Source organism: Pleurodeles waltl, chromosome 4_1 (assembly GCF_031143425.1).
Source record: "Pleurodeles waltl isolate 20211129_DDA chromosome 4_1, aPleWal1.hap1.20221129, whole genome shotgun sequence".
Classification (NCBI taxonomy): domain Eukaryota; kingdom Metazoa; phylum Chordata; class Amphibia; order Caudata; family Salamandridae; genus Pleurodeles; species Pleurodeles waltl.
Window position 1 is genome coordinate 1,023,537,029 of NC_090442.1, and position 19,007 is coordinate 1,023,556,035.

The 19,007-nt window shown below is 43.3% G+C and overlaps 1 long non-coding RNA gene across 1 annotated transcript; it reads right to left on the minus strand.

Moving 5' to 3' along the window:
• Positions 1–1,430: 1,430 nt before the first annotated feature.
• Positions 1,431–18,185, minus strand: LOC138288376 (uncharacterized). The gene is made up of 3 exons (XR_011202383.1): positions 17,100–18,185; positions 12,745–12,843; positions 1,431–3,758 (listed from the first exon to the last, which is right to left on the minus strand). It is a non-coding gene; the product is annotated as an uncharacterized lncRNA (long non-coding RNA).
• Positions 18,186–19,007: the final 822 nt, after the last annotated feature.

The following is a 19,007-nucleotide window of genomic DNA, read 5'->3' on the forward strand; positions in this document are numbered from 1 at the left end:
CCGGAAAAGGATTCATGCTGCAAAACTAAAACATCTTGGTACCAGCTTTCCATATTAAAGAAAGTGAAACCATTCCTCTCAGAAAGCGACTTCAGATGCGCCAGTCAAGCCCACATCGGGTTTGTGCCAATAATGTATTCCATTCTTTCGTATACCCCACAATGCTCCGATTAAGAGCATTTTAAATACAGCAGCACCTCATCATTGGCCCGAAAATAATATGATCACATGACCCCCACACTGATGATCCTCTACTTACTGACCTTGCCAGCCCTCATTAGTTTCATAACCAGTTGCATCATTTACAAATACATCACAACTGTCACTACTGCCTTTCTAACAAGATCAACCTCTTCCGCAGCTCTCAGCACACCTTCAGCCAACTGCCATCAGGCAGGAAACAAAGAAGTGCAAAAAAAGAAAAAATAGGGCAACAGACTTTCTGTAGCTATACACCTATGATCAGGAACGACATCCCTGTCATGGGCAGTGCAGGGCCCCCCATGGCCAGCCCCATCGCGCTTTTCACTGTCTGCTTGGCACCGAACACACCTCAATATTGCCGCTGCCCCTATTATGAGCCGGCATCAATGTTGTGGGCTGTTTCCTGATGGGCCGGCAGGCGGAAACTCTTGTTTCCGCTCACCGACCCAGTGGGAAACTAATAATAGCCCTTGAAGTCACGTCATCGCACTGGCAATTTCCTGCCTGCACAGCTTCGGTGGACGGGCATTTCCGCCCACCGACGTCGTAATGAGGGCCTATATCATGATGCAATAATAGTCTAATTTTGCTCTTGGAAATCAGCTTCCTATCCAATCACACACTGAGTAAGTCTTTGCTTTGGACCCCGGAACTGAACTCGGCTAGGTTGTCATGTTCAAATACCACTTAAGTGCTTACGGATACCAGATTGCAAACAGGAAATTCACATTACTTTATCCTCAAATGAAAAACATCTGCAGACTCTGTATTATGTCCACTCTATTCATATGCCAACTTCTACTTCAGGAGGGTCACAGCTCTTTATACCTTCATTAACAACCACAAAAATTGATAATCTCAATTGGCTTGAATAGTATCACCCATCACAAACACCTGACTTCACCATTCTTAGAAAACTAAATCAGATGAGAGGCATGGAAAGGCCTGTACTTTCCCAATTCTGACATAAGACACTCGGGATATGGAGATTTCCCTCCGTAGCCCGTAGAACTCAGTAATATTTATTTCTGTCACTATGATTGGAAAAAGGCAGCAAAAAGTGTTGAGAAACTAATCAGCAAAATACAATGTGAAAATAGAAACTGGTTGTGCACTCAAAAACATGTTTTTCAGAGTCAAGTCCATTCCCAATACAACTCACATATTTTATAAAGTGGTTTAAAAGCATATTTTATAAACTGCAAAGATGTACTTAAAACATATGAAATGTTGAAAAGCGTTTAATAACAGATAATCACAAACAATATATTTTATCTTCTGTAACACAGATTAAAACAAAAGTAATATCTTGGAAAATCTAGGGAAGAAACACTAATGAGCTACTACTGTAAACAAAGGACCATTCACCCCATAGACAAACAAAGCATAAGAATGTTGTAAACAAATGACCTCAAGCAACGAGTATTCATAGCCTTCAAAGTTGTAAACTAAGGGCACTAAGCCTACCCATAAAGTATCTCAACATATAAAAAGGTGTCTAATGAGTCAATGTGTAAACAAGGTATCCAATACTCTAAACAAAAGGCCTTGAGATCATTTTAAGAGGTAGATTTTACAGCACAAAACAAACTTAAGTAATATTGAGACCACATGTAGACAAAGTTACTGGTGCCGTATGGAGGGATATTCATGTGAAAGGTTTGCGTTTATCCTACCCGTGTCAAATGAACTGCTGTTGATTGCTCTGCTCTGCTTCAGATATCAGTCCTCCTTTGTTTGAAGTCACCCTGTGTCATGCTTTTTATTACCTCTTTGGCAATTTGGCCCTAATCTCTGTAGTTTTGTTTTCTTTCTTGGTGTAGATTTTTTTAATGTGTTTTAATTTTTTGGCTATTCCAATGCTTCTTATTGTTTGTGTTACAAATTTCTTTCTTTTTGGTTACTTACCACAACAGGTACGAAGCACGCTCTGACTGACCACGCTGGGATAGTAGTAAAAGCTGTAAAAGAGCTTTACATTTTTTACTGTTATTCTCTACTGAATGTAACAATTTACCTATTATATTCCCATGCTGTGGAAGGGTAATGGCACAACAAGGATTGCTTTGATGTGACTGTCATCCCCAGGACAGGTCATTTTGATTATTGTGCACACTCAATAACTGTAATAAACCTATCTGAATTCAACATCCTTCATGAATTGATTTATTCTTTGATAATGCTCTTCTTTACTATACTCTGAATTTATATGTCAGCTCTTTTGCTGAAGAACTGGCCAGAGCTTTAAATCAATCTAATCACCAGGAAGAAGTAGAGGTATTTGAACTAAGAGTCTGGAGAAAGCAGCATTAGCCCATCTTGTCAGGGTAGAGTAAAATGCTCTAATTAAAAAGACCCTTTATACCACCTACCAGACAATGTTCCCAATGTGCTAATCTGGTGGAAGCTTTACCTGTAATGCATGGTCAATGAAAGACATTTCACTTTAGTAGTAGCCAAGAGTTATGTAAGAACCAGACCTCCGGTGGCGGCTGCTGAGCCAAAACATGAGTGCAAACTGAAATATGGTTACCCCAGTAACCACCAGTAGGAGCAACTAGTGAACATAGTCATTTTCCAAAACGTGTAGGTTAATACTAGTATGGTGAAGACTCTGGATCTCAGAAAACCTAGTGTCTCCAGGTTTCAGTCGCTGCATTCTAAAGGTCTCATGAAGATTATAGACACACAAAGAGATAAATGTCTGAAAACAAGTCAGTCACTCCAAACCTAAGGCTAAGTTATCAAACATACCCCTTCTACCCAGGACAAGTTCAATCTAAAGTATGCTAATTCCATATGGACAATCAAAATCTTACAAGGATACAAATGCCCTAACACCAGCACCTGCAGAGCATCAAGAGATGACCTCATGCCTGTACCATGATTCTTGCAGATCCACATGCTCCAGAGGACCTAAAATGAAAGATTGAACTTGCAAAAGGAAGGGGGTCTTATGTAAGTGACCATGTTATTACATTCAGCAGAATCCACTGGAGTGTTGCAGGACCTTTTAGAGACAAAGGAAGCACTTATCGATCTCTAAGGATGCAAACGGATATTGGTGTTTTGGGACATTATGCTTAATAGAGGCATTAAATTACTTACACTGGTGTCCAAAGTTCTAATTAAAGTTGACTGCTGATTGAGTTATAAATAATTGCTCCAGTTATGTACTAATGGAAGAACATGGTGTCTGAAGAGGCTAACTTTTCCAAGTCATGTTTCCATTCACTACATGCTCGAAGGTGAGAATATGCCTCACTTGTTTCCCATGTGGGTGTTTATGGGCTTCAGTGGGTTTGGCTTTGCACTAAAATTCTTCTCACATTCAGTGCAGGAATAGTGTCGGTTCCCTTCATGGATTCTCTGGTGGAAAATGAGGTGTTCTTTTTGGGTGAAGCTCCTCTCACACTTGCAGCACGAGAAAGGTTTATCATTGCTGCACATCCTAAGGTCATTTTGGATATTTTCATGAAGGCTGGAACCCTTCTCGCACTCTGCCTTGGTAATTGGATACTTCTGCTGTAATCGTACTCTCTCTGGCAGATCAACTGTGGAATGGAAAGAAATATCTGCAATCATCTGGTGATCCTCAGTCAAAAAGGTGACCTTGTGGAATCAATCAGTACATAAGAATTAAATATGAACAGCAAAGATTTATTTGGATCCCAAATTATGTGAAACTGTGCCTTCGTCATTACAACACCATGCCCTCTTTGGCTAGCTCAAAGTTAAACGTTTATGATTTAAGTACACTTTGCTTAATTACCAACTAAATAACAATATTGCATTCAAATGTTGCCATATTTATTGTGAACCAGAACAATGCATCATGGTAAGCAGTATATAGGCAGACTGTGTGTAATATTAATCTATAGCTAATCTGGAGCAATCTGGGACTTTAATGCATTTTCCATCAACTTCCTGTGAAAACTCTGCATATGGAATGCAATGCAGTTTCTCACACTTTTCAGGAATCAACAGCACACTTTCATCTACTGATTGTTGTATTCCATTATAACCGACCTTAAAATGTCTTAACACGTGGTAAAAAGAAATGAGTGTCTTGTTTATCTACCCGGTCGTTTGGCTTCAGGAGCAAAAAAATTGCACATTTAAATATTTTCATAAATGATTGGAAATAATAACTCATTATTTGTTATGAAAATGTTTTGTTTCACTTTGATATTTCATGTTTATTTAATTAAGTATTAAAGAAATTAGAATGGACCACATGTGATTTAAATATCCCTGAAGCTCAGCTCCTGTATGACTTGGAGGAAATGCTCATTCGCCTTCAGTAGGAAACGGAAAACAATTATTAATTCTGTCATTAAAATTGGGTTTTTCTTTTTGTGACGAGATGGCAACCTGTACCTAGAAGGCCACAAACATTGCTTTACCGGTTTAAACGTCTAATATTTTCATTATAAAAATGCATTAAAGTGATAAAGTTACTGAGTAATGCAGGGGGAACTGGCATAAATGTGAAAAACAGCTGCAAGAAGCCAGAGGTAGTACTAAAATATCAAGTGCCAAACAAAAGTGACACCATCTACTACAACAAGTGTGCACATATAGATTTGTCTCCTATTGAGAGCAACACCCTTTACCTCTTTTAAAAATGATTTCACTGTGAGAGGAAGTGTTGACAGAATTTACTTATCTATTTCAGGATTCCATGCATGAGAAAAGTATCAATGAGTAACTTCTTTAATGGCTGCCTGGTGCAGGGTTCTTTTTAAGACATGTCTAGATATTGTAAAGCACTGGGATCCATTCTATATTAATATGCCTTTAATAATGCAATAGCTGCATACATTGCCTTCTCGTTGCCTCGGAATTCGATTGACACTTTTTAGGTCGAGCATAGGCAGCACGAATGCGCTGTCTGCAAGACCTGCTGTATTCAGTAAAATTACTTTGATCCAGCCTGCTCCTTATCATAGGTTGACTGCAGTGTCACTCTTCTTTGCTGACTCCTAACTGGTTCGCACAGCAAAGTACAGTTTCCTTAGGCTTTGAATTGTTTATCTGTTGTTAGTGGAAACTCTTTTTTATATTCTTTCCTAACCCCGCTCGTGTTCTTTTGGTGCTTTTCAACATTTACAACAGTTGTAGCGTGTGTATACAAAGTTTAATTATATGTTTTATGAGCCCACACAGCTTTTATTTTAGCAGCACAGCACACGCGCTTCAAGTTTCATATGCATACAAAGTTTAATGTAGACCCGTTGTTTCATTTTATTTGTTACCTGTTTAATTTTATTTCTTGCAATTGGCATGTATTTTATAGAGTCGGCACTGAGACTCAAACCCAGTCCCAAAGTCGGCAGCACTGTATAATATGCCACATCGCTAACTTGTTTTCCTGCTAGTTATGGCAGAGCTTATCCTAACGCGGCTAGGTCTGTGAGAAGCTGCATCGCATCCAGCGAACACGCTGTTTTCTTTTGGGACAGAGTGACCACCGAGACTCGTTTGTGTGTGTAAAAGGCTGCTTTATTGGAACAGGTGCCCCTAAGCCTACCCCCTTGGCCTTTGCCTTACAAAAATAAAACCTCACTATACATCTAGGGGCATATTTATACTCCATTTGCGCCGAAATTGCGTCGGTTTTTTTGATGCAATTTCGACGCAAAACTAACTCCATATTTATACTTTGGCGTTAGACGCGTCTAGCACCAAAGTCCATGGAGTTAGCGTAATTTTTTGGCGTGGACACCTACTTTGCGTTAATTATATGCAAGGTAGGCGTTCCCGTCTAAAAAATCGACTCCGAGGCATGTGCGTGGGATTTATACTCCCGGGCAAAAATCACGCCCGGGAGTGGGCGGGTCAAAAAAAATGACGTACGGACGCTTTTGCGCCGTTTTTTAGCGCCTGCAAAAGGCAGGCGTTAAGGGACCTGTGGGCTCTGAAGGAGCCCAGAGGTGCCCCCCCCATGCCCCCAGGGACACCCCCTGTCACCCATGCCCACCCCAGGAGGACACCCAAGGCTGGAGGGACCCATCCCAGGGACATTAAGGTAAGTTCAGGTAAGTGTTTTTTTTTTTTTTGTGGCATAGGGGGGCCTGATTTGTGCCCCCCTACATGCCACTATGCCCAATGACCATGCCCAGGGGACAGAAGTCCCCTGGGCATGGCCATTGGGCAAGGGGGCATGACTCCTGTCTTTGCTAAGACAGGAGTAATTTCTATGGGGGTTGGGAGTGAAAAAAAATGGCGCAAATCGGGTTGAGGCGAAAAAATTGCCTCAACCTGACTTGCCCCATTTCTTGACGCCCAAGACCCATGTCCCCCTACGCCGACGCTGCCTGGTGTACGTCGTTTTTTTAACGCACACCAGACGGCGCAGGCGGCTAACGCCGGCTAACGTCATTCAATAAATACGGCGCCCGCATGGCGCTTCAGAAGGGCGTTAGCCGGCGCTAATTTTTTTGACGCAAAACTGCGTTGGCGCAGTTTTGCGTCAAAAAGTATAAATATGGGCCCAAGTTACCTGACCCCGCCCCTCCCCCTCCCCTACCCCGATCCCTCCCCCCCTTTTTCTGGACCTGTCTTTCCTTCCTCTCGTCTCCTTTACTTTCTCCCACCCTACCTACTTCTTTAAACCTGTCCGCTCCTGAGCAGTCTCCTGCCTGTCCTTGTCTAATTAATGTTCCCCCCGTCCTAATACCTGTCTTTCCCTGCCAACTCCGTCCTACCCCCTAGCTTTACTCCTCCCACCCCTCTATAACTGGCACCCCGGACGACCAAACGCGTCCCGGGATGTGCCACCTGTCCCAAAAACCCCGGGGGGGGAACTCCTCGTTCCTCCTCTTCCCCCCCCCCGAGGCCCCATTCTGGCACGGTGCCAGAAGCCAGAACAGAGCAGGCTGCCTGCAATGGCTTGTGCCCACTGCCTGCAACGAAACAAGCAAGTTCACTTTACATCCGCGCTTCATCACAGCATTGTGGAAACTTGAGTAGGCCGCGCATTTCTTCTTTTCCTGCACGGCACCCGCAGCAGACTACCTACAGTGGCTTTCACCCGCTACTGACAACTGATCAAATGCTTTCACTTTTACTTTACAGCTGCGCTTCGTCACGGCATGGCGGCCACTTGCATAGCACCTGCAGTTAAAACAGAGCAAGCTGCCTAAAATGGCTTCCGTCCACTACCGGCAATGGATCAAGTGCTTTAACGTTTAAATTTACAGAGCCTCATAGTGGATGAGCTGAGCACCGAGCACAAGAAGCGGAAGCTCACCTTGCTTTCTACTTCTGCTTGCAACTTCGGTCACCCTACACTCTGCATAGTATCTAAAAGCACTAGGTAAGACGTTCGGGTAAGGGCTAATACAATACACTTCTGTTTATTCCAACGCTGGTTACTTACAAGAAGTACTTATTTTATAGCAAAGTGATCTGACTGGAGTTGCACTTAGCGGGGATTAGGTGTTCCAGTGATATTTTTACGAGGTGGACACACACAGGTGCGAGGAATTACCAAACATCTTTGGTAAACCACAGCGCAAATCATGTTAAGAGATTATTGTAGAGTCACTGCCGATGTTAATTGTCATGTTGGATTCTTTACACAGAGTTCACTTCTATCCCACCCCAAAACTTTGTGGAAAGGACACAGGAAATAGCCCACATTGATGAGTGAAACAGTTCAAGCTCCTTTTACATTGTAGTTCAGTTTCCAAACGGGTGTTTGCAATGGTTCCGGTGCCAAAGACAACAGTTCTTTTCTCAAAGAAGAGTAATGTAACCAGATGAAATTTAGCCAGCCAAAACCACTTTAATCATATGGATTTTGAAGGAATACCACATGCTTTACAATTAGTATTTGTCACCTGAAGTCCTCTTTGATGGTTTTACATGCTTGCGTTATTTTGGAACCCAGTAAAATGTCTCAGCTGGGCACTCACCTTACAGTAAGGCGTAATATTAGTAGAATTAACTGTATTTTAACTTGTTAAGTGTTACAGCCAGAAACGTGACATTCAAAAGTTTGTTTTTTTGCCAGAAGTCCTGCTTTTTTAACCGTCTGATCTCTCCTGGTAAGTATTTAGTTTCCGCATACTGATTCTGGGTTTTTCATATACTTGTGGTCCAACTCACACAGTGGTTTGTTTACATGTTAGTGCTAGATCATTAAGTCGCATGCCATAGAGGGCCCAAACTTGCATTCTTCCCTTGGGAAGTCTGCCCATTCGCATCCTTGGAGGATGTCCCCAATATTTTTAGGTCACTCATAAGCGTTTGACCTCGTATATACTTTAAGTATACTTCTTAAGGATTAAAGCGATTTCATTTGTTGGTTGCAGTATCCATTAAAAAAAATTGCTCACTGGTGGTCGGTTCTGCCTTTTTCTGTTTCAGAGCAGTGACCAACTACTGTATTATTCCACTTTGGTTTCTTTATCTGTTGCTGCGACAGACTACTTTGGCATTTCTTTGGTGCTCCCTTTTCATTGTGTGCGTTTTAGCCTTTCAGCTGCCTGCATTTTATTGCAGCATTCTGTTCCTCCCACCTCCCGCCTTGTCGCTGACATTTGTTTTGGCTTCATTCCAGTGCTGACCTCACCTCTGGCTCCTAAAATAAGCATATTTTACAAAAGAAACAACTGGTCGTTGAGCTCACTGCTCACTAAAGCCACAACATGCCCTTTCTGATATAATGTAGCTAAACCTACAAGCAATGATGTGAAACTTGCTTAGCCTCGCATCTGCAGTCTCTCCTCCGGGGCCCCTCCCTGCCAGCACTCAGGATATTGTACACATGGTATTGCTTATCTCCTTTATTGGGGCCATAACTCTTATCAGTCTGCTCTGCTGTTGTTAACTCCATTACATCTTTGTTGAAATGTGAGGCAAGGATGCTTGCAAGACTTCATTCTATTAAAATTAAATACTTTTCCAGCCTTATTTACCATTGTCTCTCCTCAAGGGCATGTGATTTCTGATGTCAGTAGCTGCCACTGACCACAAAAACATGGCAGGAAAAGACAAAATTATGAGACATGGTTGACTAATCAATGTGGCAAGAAAAGTCCAGTTATGAATTTACAATGCCAATAACTCTAACTCAAGAAAATGCGTGACCTATTGCATTGCAAATGCTTGTTTGTTCACGTTTTTGGTTTAAGTTTCTTTTATTGTTGTGGCAAGCTTCAGTCTATGCCCAACCAAATGTTACATCTAAACCCATGAAATATTGCTAGGCGATCAACACTAGTGTACGGAAGGTACTGAATATGTTAAAATCGGACCAACTTGAGCTTCATATACAATGGGAGCAACCTTGCATTAGAAGCATGCACTTTTCACTCACCCCCACTTAATTACATCATCGGAAATTTTTTAACCTTTATTTGTAGACAGATTAGCATTGTGTTAAGTAGAAAGGAGGCATGCCGACTGGGCCAAACAAGCAAAAGACGCATTTGCAACAGCTTTTAGTCACAGGCACGCACTAGTGTCATGTGTGCAGCCCAGATTGACCTACCTGCCTTTTGAGGCTGTGCACAATATGTTCTCCAGGGTAGTGGGATACTGTGCTGCATACATGTAAGGACTCAGCAACAAACCAGCTATGGCTTAGAATGCTACCTTCTATAGGGAAATGACAGGCTGGTTTAGCGTGAGAATCTTTATCTGCTGACACTAAAGCTGCTATTTAAGCACCCTTGAAGCAACTTGCCCCCTCACTGTACCACACTAGCACCAAATAGCGCCTGTGGTTGTTAACAGTTTTAGACAGTTTTTTAATTTCTGCACACCGCTTAGATTTTAAGTTGACCCGTGTTTGATGCTGTGTTTCTTCCATTTCTGTTATTTGTAGCCAACAAGAGTAGGCCTTGTCTGTTCACTTTGCTTCTTATAAGATTGGCCCTACTGGTCCCAACATGCTATGAGTTGTTGAAGTGTGAGGGCATGCTTGTGGGGGATAATATTTTGCATGGCTAAACACTTACAAGGTCCCAAAGGTGAACCCTATTGGCTATGCCAATGCTTTTTAAATCGAGGTTGTGTCACGAATGGGCACTAAGCTTGTTCAATCATAAACATAGGAGACGTGGCCTCCTGCTTGAGTTCCGTGATCGGATATGTTCCTCAACTACACCCTCAAGCACTACAACATCAACATTCACTCGTGATGGAAGTCTATAGCCATGCCTCAAGCATGATACTGGATGCGGACTGAGTGCGAGGAAAACATGTGAAATTGCTTATACAAATAAAACAAACCCATGTAGTTTACCTTTTAGGCTGAAAACAGTTGGGGTCATGATGCAGGAATAGTCAGATATTTACTGATTTTCTGAATTCTAGATGACTGCTGATGAGCTTTCTGCTCCTCAGGAGTGCGTCCCATGTGCATGTCAGCACAATGAAACACCTCCATTACTGCTAGCATAGTTCTGAATTGAGGGATGATGAGGAGAGGAAGCATTGCGAATCTGAGTTTATTTTTTCTTTGACTGTATAACGCAAGTTTGACTTATGAGAAGGGACATGATGATAGAAATAATGCTGTCTGCTGTAAGTCGTTTTTAGCGCTTGTATGACTTTGGTATTCTGAGCATGCTGTAGCTTGTTGATTAGAGGTCTTGGGGCTCCAATATAGAGTCCTTTGGTACATTCAAGACGTGGTAACACAGAGGCTACTTAGGTATGTACCCAGTGAGGAAAGCCAAAGTAAGGGACGCTACACTTGATCTACTTGAGTTTGGAATGAAAAACTTGAGTCTGTTAAAGTGGTTTGGGGCAGTTAAATATCTGGTACTATGAAGTGATAAAGTTGTAGTTTTCCATGATCACCACCAGCTCTCCATTTTGGAGAAGTTAAGTTTCAGATAGTTTGGTCACATTGAACTGTCTACAGCCATGAAATATTCACTGAGTACAGAATGGACGAGGTTTGGGAGTTGTTCCAGTTTTAAGATGATCTGGGCATTGCCAGTATAACTGCAACAGGGAAACTTGAAAGAACTGACACACTTTGGATTAGGATAAGTATGCACTGAAAAGAAAGAAATACAACTGTCAAAATTCGGGGGACACCTACTCAAGCTGCCTGACAGCATGAAAGAGGAAGACTGATAAGTGAAGTGTGACGAAAAATTGAATTCTTACACAGATCTTGCATGTTGACCCGTTCATGCGTTGTCATGTAATTGCACTTGGATAACAGTGACGGATGTATGATGGAACAACGCATGCACTTACAATGCATGCCTTTACAACGCAGTAAGTACAATGCATGGTCATTACCACGGATGCACTTACCATGAAATGTTTTTACAATGCATATGCTTTTACCACGAATGTCTTTACCACAAACATTTTGTAGTAAAGGCATAGTTGGTAAAGGCATATGCATAGTAAACACTAGAGGTAAGTATAACATACATTATATATATATGTGTGTGTGTGTGTGTGTATATATATACACACATATATATGTAATATATATACATTTCTTAATATATGTGTATATATATATATATATCACTCAAACCAGTTAATACTTACCTGCACTTACATTTAAAACCTTTACCACGCATACACCTTTACCATTCATGCTTTTACAACGAAATTCATTGTAAAGGCATGGGTGGTAAAGGTATATTCGTGGTAAAGCCATGCGTGGTAAAGCCATGCGTGGTATACGCATTTCGTTGCATTCACCGCGATGTAAGTGAAGTTTCCCAACAGTGACAGGCCTAAAGAGCACTTTCACTTAACGCAGGCACATTTTAATTTTGGACAAATTCCTCAAGTAAAATAAATGGCCAAAATAAGGTACAGATTTGGAATTTTTGGGTGCATAAAAGACTGTCTTGGTAAACACACAGCTGATAATAATGGGGTGTTCTTAGGTATAATATGGGAGTCTTACTGGGATCCTAAACTAGAAGACAAAAAAGGCTGATATACTGAACTCTTTGTATGATGCCATTGGACAGTCTCTTGCCTGCATTCAAAGGGACTTTTTTTTTGGAAACATATTTTTAGAGGCGTGTGTTTTAAGTGCACACAGAATCCAGCCTCGGGTGCAGGCTTTGTTAAATGACTTATTAAAGCAGGCAGGGAGGTAAAAGCCTAAAAGCATGTGGTAGGTACTCTAAAATTGCAGTAAAGAACATTTGTACTAACCTGACTAGCTCCAAATGCAGTAAATTCCTAAATTATGTTAAAGAGTGTCTCCCTGCTTTAAAATATCCAAAATAATACGTTTAAAAAATCTAGCCTCTTTAGCCATAATTATATAAAACCCATTCAAACAATATGAAACACAACCAACCACAATGAAAACAGATCACTTCGACTCTTGCCACTGAGTACTCTGGAACTGTACTAGCCACCCAGATTACCAAAGTGCTACAGGACTACACAAATAGCTCCTATGTAAAAGGGGCAACAAAACAATTATCATGGGTTTCCGTAGATCTGGCCCCTACAAACCCACTACCGCACTTCCTCCTTCCAACTTTGTATCACCACCATCTTTGGTGCAGGACTTCATGTTACCCTTCTTACCTGAGAAGCTGGAGCAGGCAGAGTCCTGGGATGCACTAGCGTATGATGTCCCTTTGCAGTCCATTTTGTATGTGTTGGAATGATCTCCGAGAAAAAGGGCTGTGGTTTAAGGAAAGAACACATTAGAATTTGATGGATGTGAAACTGTTAAGATATTTCCAGGGAAGGCAAGTTCATGGGATCTTCATCACCATGAGTGGCACTACATCTAGCCCAAAATGTGATAGTGATTTAGAGATGTAAATTAAGTGGGAGCACTACACATCCCGCAGAAAGAGGTTCACAGAGTAGAATTAACAGGGCATTGTGCTCTTGGTAATGGCAGAAGAACTTCTTGAAGCTCAAAGATCACCAGCAAGTGTACAAACAACTGTGGACGTAGCAGTCAGAATCACACTTAGCATGCACAATCTGATGTCTTTAATGCTGAATTATAATAGGAAGGCAATACTGGACGAAGCGAATATGCTGATCAGCGAGTGGATGCCAACCAACTGTTATGTTATATTGATTTGTATGGCACACTAATCACTCAAAAGGGTATCCAGGCGCTTGGGCAGGTGTGTAGTTTTGTGGTCCCCAAGGTGCGTATACGAAGAGCCAAGTCTTCAGCTTCTTGCGGAACTCAATAAATGAGGAGGCGGCTCTGATGTTTTTGAGGGAGGTTGTTCCATGTCTTGGGTGAGATAAGGGAGAATGGGTTATGGCTTTGTGAGTGATATGTTCATTGATACGATAGGGCCCCATCGAGTCTACTTGACAGCCCTGCTTAAAATTTTCTTGGTGATAGTAAAAAACCCACTTCACACAACTTGGCACTGAGGCAGCAGAGGAATACAAATCCAATCCAAGTCTCCAAGGTCAGTTCAAGGCCAAATCTACCCTGATTTTCAAGATATTCAAACAATATACATTTAGATATAGTTCATATACCTCAAACTAATTTACACTCCATGCATCTTAAAGACTCTAACTTCCCACAGATCACCCTAGTGGCACTAAGCACCTCTGCGCTCTACATGTTCAGGATGTCGGCCTTACACAAACATTTTTTAAGGAGAACTTTATATTGCAAGTTTATGCTCTACACAAGTTGGGTTAATGTTTGTGTGATTTGATTTCCAGCAATAATTACCGATAGGGGGGACTACTGTTCTCTACCACCGTCTCACTGGTGTTTTTCTGTGCTTTTTAGTCCTGCAAGCTGCACTACATGAAGGGCACTGAACGTGAGTGCTGCAATTAAGACAGGAAAGGCCAAACCTAAAATGGAGTCAATCTAAAACTGACCAGATCGGGAAGGGGATAACAGTGAGGCTAAGAGAATTTGGTGACCCTAAGCACTTGCTTCTTCACTGCCTGCACCTATGTTGCTTATCCACCAGGGTGGAGCGCCTGAAAATACTTTGCAGTTTAGATGAGTGTTAAGTGGGGTGCTGTCTCTGGTCATGTATTAGGGAAAATGCTTTTCACCCAAGTATTTTCTATGGCTTATTGCGGCTGCTTGCAAGGAGGGCCTGCCTTTAAGTGCAACTGCAAAAATAGGGTGATGGCAATCTGACAAAATTAAGTTACATGAAAATCTATACTTCTCACAAAGTCGGTCGCCGTCAATTATAAGAAATGTACAAAGTTATTGCTCATGGTACGGAGTGACTTTAAGTACGAAGGAACGAGTAGCGGTGTAAACAGCATGCAATGGTTGCTGTAGTTTGTTGTCGTTCTTAAATACAGCCAAGAGTATAGATGATTGGATGATCATTTGTGGCCAGGGTGATACAGTGGGCCAAACCAAGGAAATTAAACCTTAGTTCAAGTAACAAAAAACTTCCCAGGAACGGGCACCGTGTGGAACAAAAGGTTCGAGTAAGCTATTTCAAAACTAGGCATTGTACTGATTCACCTGAGAGAGAACGATCTTACGACCTCCAGAGGATAGGTCCCAGTACTACGATCCAGGTGGTGGGCACTATGGAATTTGGACCTCAACTGGGCCAATGTATAACGGTGTGGTCGGAAATCATCCCACGTAGGGAAGTGCTCGGAGTTAGGTCAGCTGCAGCAAAGGATCTGCCCACGAGGAAAATCAACCTCACAATGCACAAATTCACAAAGCAAACTGGCTTGGTTACATTAGACATAGTCTATTGAGAAGGAAACTGAGCGTGGAACTTTCTGCCACATGGTGTGCATCTCACTGCCATTCGTATGGACATACTCTTACTAATTACCCAGGAGGCTCTGGGAGGGAGTGTAAGGATGTCCCTGAAGCTAGGAGGACTTATAGGACAACCATAATGCTACATTTATTGAGTCGGTGGGTCAGGGAGGTGCTAGGGGCACTGGTCGGGCCACAGGGAGTCATTATGATAGGGCCTGGGATGAATATGAAGCGCTCCTTAAATGGTTTATGTTGGCAACGATGAAACCGATCATGCTTTTCCGTGGTGGATGTCCGGAGTTCTCCTGTCGCTGACACCCAGTTCGCTCTTAGGCTAATCTAAACTGTGTAATGAATAAACCAGACACAAAAATATTTTTCACAAAAAGGGCATCGTTGCCCTTGCAAGCGATAGTAAAACAAAATGACGTAGATTCCAGTCCTAGGTTTAAAAAATGTACGTTCTAAACTTCCCATCTGTGTCTCCAAGCTTCAAAAGACGGCTTTATGATGTATGCGTTACAAAAATAATTAGCACAACAGTACGGTTGGTTGTGTTGCGCCCTACTGATACTACCCTCCCACACTAAACCCGAGAGACGCACAGGAGTCCAGTCCTGCGACAACCTGGTGAAGGCCGCCGTGATGGGTTCTATAGAAAACACTGTTGCGGGATTACATACGAAATAAAACATTAAATGCTGCCATGTTGAGTGGGGAAACAGTTGTGGCCTCGCTGACCCCGGGAACTGGGGGGGAGGGGGTTGCTATGCCATGGACAAGAGCCTGAGCTTTTGGCAGCCAAGAAGACGTCAATGATTCGTGGAAAAATTATGTCTGTTGAACACAGAGCGTAAAAGGGGGGCGCTTCTCGTTTTTAGAGAATAAAAACCAAGCCCCAGGATTTCCCAGGCCTCCAGGTAGCTTTACCAAAGCGTTATCTCCCAAAATACGCTGGCACTTCTGAATTGGCAAGGGCCATCGCCTCGAGCACTGTTTCCATTTCTGGAGGGAGGGGCGCAGCTTGAGTGCTGTGTCCTATTCTTTGTCTGGAGACGGTGTCCGCCCCGGGGCAGATCCCCCAGGCAGAGAAAGACGGCACAGGACAAAACCACCAAGACAGTGAAAGGACTAAAGCACAAAGGGCATCTACAAATCGAATTGTGTCAGTGTACTCGGCTAAAATGTTGCTTTAAAGGAGTAAAGGACCACCAGTGCGATGTTTACAATAGTAAATATGTTACTTAAGAAAAGGAAATAACAAAACATCATTTTTGCCATATGTCTTGCATGATATATACCCCTCCAAACTCAGAATGTTCAATACAATTAATGTATGTAGGTGGTGAGAGGAGGCCGGGCGTGGTTTCAAGACCAATGGTGTAGAATAATGGGAGGGCCACGGCATGGACACGCAGGACTCATGAGTGAACGTGTTCAGGAGCATCCTGTGGGGGAAGTGAGAGGTGTTATACGGGCACACATGTTTGGACACACCTGTTTAGGCCAATGTACCAGCGAACCACAAACAACAAAGTGCTGAGTGTGAGTCTTCAGAGGCCGATTCCGAGATGTAACAGGAGAGGAAAGAAGGAAATCAAACTATTGTCATACATGCCAATCCTCCGGATTCAGACGGGAGACTACCGAGTTCATGGTTAGTCTCCCGCCTCCCGATTCCTGCAAGTAAAAACCCGATTCCTCTGCCGGCTTGAGCTGACAGGGCCTGGTCTTGAGTAACTGGGAGTACGCATTGCCAGTAACCTGCCCCTGCAGGCTAGTGCACTTGCATCGCGCTCTTTCTGCCTGCCATAGCGCTTTCTCCTTGCTCCTGACAGCTAAGGAAAAAACGCGCATTTGCGTATCTAATATCTGAAGAAGCAGACTTGCAAATCCCATACATAACAGTAACCCAATTTAGGCCTCAATAGAGGTCACCAGGGGGAATACATTTCCCCGAGCTTTTTCCAGAAATCCTCCACCTTTCTTTTCTAAAATGTTGGCATCTGTGTACTGTCTAACATGGTTACAAAAATGCATCACAGTGTGATGTGGATAAGCTGCTTATACACACAAAGTCCCCCCACGCTACATTCAAACCCGAGGTCGCCCTGCGCTGGGCATCACCCAATATCTTCAGGCTCTATTAAGACAAAAACACAAAATAGGTAACGAAAATGGTGGAAGTTCTCACCTGCGGAGGGGGCCACGGGAATCCTCCAGTCCAGGTAGCAAAGCAGGGGTCTCCCCGGACCTTTGCCAGGACTTATCTGGGCACTTTGGAAAAGCCCTTGGGAGGAGTTACCCAGGACAAGGGGTAAGGTCAACAGAGGTCACGTTTCCCGAGGTCTTGGCTTTTAGATCCTGGCCACACCCAAGCCTCAGCATCACGCCACCCCTCTGTCCCTGCAAGACCAGTTTCCCCACCCCTACCCAAAGGAGACCCATACTGCACGTCGCCCATGACGTCTACACCTCTTGCCTCGTGCTCACAAGAGCACGCATCACCAATGCAGACTCATTGACCCCTCAGCAAGGACTGATCATCCACATTGCATGCCCACCCATCATCATCCCTCACACACCAGATCGCTCAAGGTCTTTATTGCCCCGGGTATTTGTATTCTGGGGCTTGTAACGGCTTTTCCCATTATAAATCAGGATTGTAAGCCCCAGATTGGAAAGAAAAACCCGGACTGGATTCTAATTGTAGTTAGCACCCCTGACGAAGCATCGAAGCGCTTTTCGGTGATTACCACGTTTCGGTTGAAAAAGGAATACAATTAGCTTCTTAAATAAGGATATAGAAATTCTAACCCCTGCCTTACAGCATATCCTTCAAGTGCAGTCACTCTGAGCTTGTCTGCAGAGTAGACATTTGCACGTGTGCACACCAACTCTCCTCACCTAAAACGGAGCAGCCAGCCCCCCTCCAGCCTCTTCCCCTCCCTCATACCGAAACCAGTCAAGCACCTCCTGTCCCACTCTTGGCATCCATGCACCAAATATGCGATCCGAGAAGCACTCACAAGTCATTACCACTACTCTACACTGCTGTCCCCACAGATGCGAACACTCCCCGGAGTAACAATCCCACTCCGGCCCCGAGAGATCCGGCCTGTTTTACTGCCAATAAAAGGCCAGGAGGAATGGAAACTGCCCGTCCGGTGGAGATAGGAGTGGAATCACACTTATGCACCCCTACTCTCCTGAGAGAAAGCATTCTACATCCCTACCCTACAGCTTCGACGCGGTTCTTCTTCGCGCCTCGCCTGGGTTTGAAGCGTTATGTAAACGCACTTGCGAAACAATGCCACCACTCGGCCACCAGGAACTCCTCCCCACCTGTCTCCCTGGCGACCCCCACCCATTTACCTCACATTGAGCTGCTAATGAAGGCCCACTGTCCCTGCTGGGAAGTAATCGACGCCATCTGGATATAAACAAAGGCCGGACCCCCTGGGGAAGGGGTTTGACGTGCAAGAGAGGGCATCGGCACTGACGACCCCTCTTGGGGGGGACTCTTCGCACATTCCAGCACAAGGCCCTGGTCTTACTTAGTCACTTAGTCCTCGCCGAGTTTAATCTGAATACTGAAGTCTGTGCAAAATTAGTTTGTGCCAGTCTACCAAAAGTTACAGAGTGGGCAAAAGTTACCAATACAACGGATATACCAGTCCTATCGTTTTAATTTTATCTTCAACCATAGAAATGAGGTAACGGTTTTAACACCATGTCACTGACGCAAACTGTATCCACGCCTCAAATTTCAGGCTGCATGTAGTTCTTGTGATACATTGGACAGTTTGTGGAAACTGTAAAACTTATTTTAATTTAAGCTCAATTCTTCATTTTAGCGTGGAATGCAGAAAACTATTGGTCACTTTGTTTAAAAGGGTTGGCTTGTGGCATACGCGCATGCCACATGCAGCCACCTCGATATTCAGGTGGAAGGTGATAAAACTGATATATTGGTAATTATGCCTACGCGGTGGGACTTGTGGCACACCGGCACCGACTACAAAGACACACAGTGCTCACTTGTGAGCTGTCTCTAAAGGCTCATAGCTCACGTACTGTACACTTTACGGACAGTGCGGAC